This window comes from Eulemur rufifrons, chromosome 20 (assembly GCF_041146395.1).
Source record: "Eulemur rufifrons isolate Redbay chromosome 20, OSU_ERuf_1, whole genome shotgun sequence".
NCBI lineage: Eukaryota > Metazoa > Chordata > Mammalia > Primates > Lemuridae > Eulemur > Eulemur rufifrons.
The window spans coordinates 14701039-14704330 of record NC_091002.1 but is presented as its reverse complement, the minus strand read 5'-3'; the positions used below and the strand labels follow the sequence as shown (position 1 = coordinate 14704330).

The window sequence follows — 3292 nt, the reverse complement described above, 5'->3', positions numbered from 1 at the left end:
ATGGTGGAAAGCAACCCAGATCTGATGATTTGTTCCTTCTTTCTTCCTCCCAGCGAACTGCCCTCTCCCCGGGGCAAGGGCTGAGGCCCAGTACTTACTGGAAAAGGACTGTTCACTAAGACCAGGTCCCAGGACATTCATGAAGAGGATGCATGGCACCAGGTGGCTCAAAAGTCCAGACGATTTCATTCTGAAGAGTGACCTGCCTGTCTGGTGGTTCCAGAACCTGGAAATGTCCGGCTGCCTTGGCCCTGCCTATTCCTTCAGTAGCCAGCAAGTGAGGTATAAGAACTGGAGACAAGCCAGCCACCCCCGTTCCTGCTAGGAACACCAAGTTCCAAGGTCATACATGGGACTAACTGGCACCCACAGCTCACAGTGCTGGGGGAGGGTCTCTTGCTGGATGGCTCCTGGCCCTGCCCCCTGGGCTGTGCTGGGCTGGGCCTTCTGATCAACCCGGGGAGTGAGCTGATCTCACACTTTCCAGGCTGCCTTAGGTGTGATTGCCACCATCTCATCTTCATCTTGGTAACCTAGAGAGCTGTGGAATGTCCTCATCCTTCATTCATTTCGCATGTATGTGCACGCCAACTAGCACACCCCTTCTGTTTGTCCCTGACAATGTGTCTCTATCAATCTCTTGGTAACTCATTGTTCCTCTGGGACACTTTGTGCCTATATCTAACTTTTTTCTCTTTTTCTGTGAGTCTCCCGTGGTTTCTATGTCCCTTCTCCCTCTCCCACAGTTTCCTCCCATCTTTCTCCCTTTTATCTTCTCTTTGGGTCACTCATATTCTCTGACTAAAGCCACAGAGTAAAGATGTTGCCATTGACTGGGGTGTGGGGGAAGAATCAGGCTGTTACAGAGTCTTCAGCGGGTGTTTGTCCAAGTCATGTTGCTTTGAGAGCAGCAGAGAAGGTCAGAGCTTATGAGGGAGCTTCTACCTTCTGCCGCAAACTCCTCATTGTCTGAGGAGGAGCCGTGAGATGAAGGGAACTGTCCAAGAGACTACAACTGAATACAGTTCAGTAACACCGCAGAGTTTCTGGGTTCTAACTGGGCTAGTGGGAGAGCTACAGGAAAGAGGGTGCTGGCGACCTTGGGCAGCATCCTGCAGCCATGGAATCCAGAACACCAGCCACTCAGTCGGGCCTGGTTGAGGGCAGAGAGAGACACTCTTCAAAGAGTAAATGTTATCTTCAGGGCTCCCATTTCCTTCCCTAACCAGGTGTTAGCCTTTTGGGCCAAGCTTTATTCTCCAAATTTTCCTACATGACAGACAGAAGCCACCGTTATCATCAGTGAGTGACTACATGGTCACAAAATTTGGGGTCACAGACAGAGCCCCCATGGGAATCCCATCCTGCCAACTTCACAATCTCGCTTAAGGAAGATCCCACGAGAGATAAGGGATAGAGTTCCTAATGAGTAACCGAGTCATCCTCAGCAGCGCTGTCCTCTTATTCTACTTCCCATCTTCTCCCAAACTCAGCCCAGGAGAAGTGAAAACCCAGAATAACCAGGTGGAAGGGTTCTGAGGGACCATCAAGCCCCATTTTCTCATTTTATAGACAGGGATCATAGGCCAGAGAAGTGAGGCTGCTGACTGTCACCCAGCAAGTGAGTGTCAGAGATAAGGTTGAGGGAGCTGAGCACATCAGTTCTTGCCACAGTTCCCTAGGGAAGCTTCTGGTATCCATGTGGATATAATATTGATATTTCACTGTGGAGCTGAAGGTGGAGAGGAATGGTGAGTCCAAAAGGGATGAAGAACCACCAAGACCGTGTCCACCCTGTGAGCACAGACCCCTGGCCCTCACCCTGCTGCTGCCACTGGTCCACACCCACCCTGCAGCTCAACACGGATGACGAGATTGCCGCACTTCTTGTTGACAGTGGCTCCAGGGCATGATGGTGGGCACGGACCCAAAGGACTCCTACGTGGGCAGTGTGCCCTGGAGCGAGAGGCATCCTGACCCTGAAGCACCCCATTGAACATGACCTTGTCACCAACTGGGAGCTTGATGAAGATCTGGCAGCACACCTTCTACAAGCAAGCTGCATGAGGCTTCTGAGGAGTACCTCGTGCTGCTGACCTAGGCCCCCCGAACCCCAAAGCCAACTGTGAGAACTTCATCCAGATCATATTTGAGACCTTCAACACCCTGGCTATGTAGATGGCCATTCAGGCTCAGCTGTCCCTGTATGCCTCTGGCCGTACCACTGGCATCATGATAGACTCTGGTGACAGGGTCGCCCACACTGTGCCCATCAACAAGGGTATGCCCTCATCCTGCATCTGGACCTGGCTGGCCAGGACCTGACCAACTACCTCATGAGGATCCTCAGGGAGCACGGCTACAGCTTCACCCCCGGGGCCAGGTGGGAAATTGTGTGTGACATCAAGGAGAGGGCCACCGCTGCCTCCAGCTTCTCCCTGGAAAAGAGCTACAGGCTGCCCATTGGTCAGGTGGTCACTGTCGGCAAACAGCAGTTCTGTTTCTCTGAGGATCTCTTCCAGCCTTCCTTCCTGGGTGTGGAATCCTGTGGCATCCATTAAAATACCTGCAACTCCCATCATGAAGTGTGACATGGACATCTGCAGGGACCTGTGTGCCAACACAGTGCTGTCTGGTGGCACTACCAGGTACCCAGACACCAACAACAGAATGCAGATCACTGCCCTGGCTCCCAGCATGATGAAGATCAAGATCATTGCTCCCCACCCCCCACCCCCCCCAGCACAAGTACTCCATGTCGATTGGCGGCTCCATCCTGGCCTTGCTGTCCACGTTCCAGCAGATGTGAATCAGCAAGCAGGAGTACAAGGAGTCTGCCCCTCCACCATCCACCACAAATGATTCTAGGCAGACTGTTCCTTAGTTGCATTCGTTACATACACCCCACCTTGGCAAAACCTAACTTGCTCAGAAAACAAGATGAGATCGGTATGGCTTTCCTTGGTTTTTTGTTTGACTCAGGATTTATTTTTTATTTATTTATTTATTTTTTTGAAACAGTCTCGCTCTGTTGCCTGGGCTAGAGTGCCATGGCGTCAGCCTAGCTCACAGCAACCTCAAACTCCTGGGCTTAAGCAACCTTTCTGCCTCAGCCTCCCAAGTAGCTGGGACTACAGGCATGTGCCACCATACCCGGCTAATTTATTTTTCTATATATATTTTTAGCTGTCCAGATCATTTTTTTCTATTTTTAGTAGAGACGGGGTCTCGCTCTTGCTCAGGCTGGTCTTGAACTCCTGACCTCGAGTGATCCTCGCGCCTCGGCCTTCCA

General features: G+C 51.6%; 1 pseudogene; it reads left to right on the top strand.

Moving 5' to 3' along the window:
• Positions 1-1766: 1766 nt before the first annotated feature.
• Positions 1767-2862, top strand: LOC138400689 (actin, cytoplasmic 1-like; annotated as a pseudogene).
• The last annotated feature ends 430 nt before the right edge of the window (positions 2863-3292 follow it).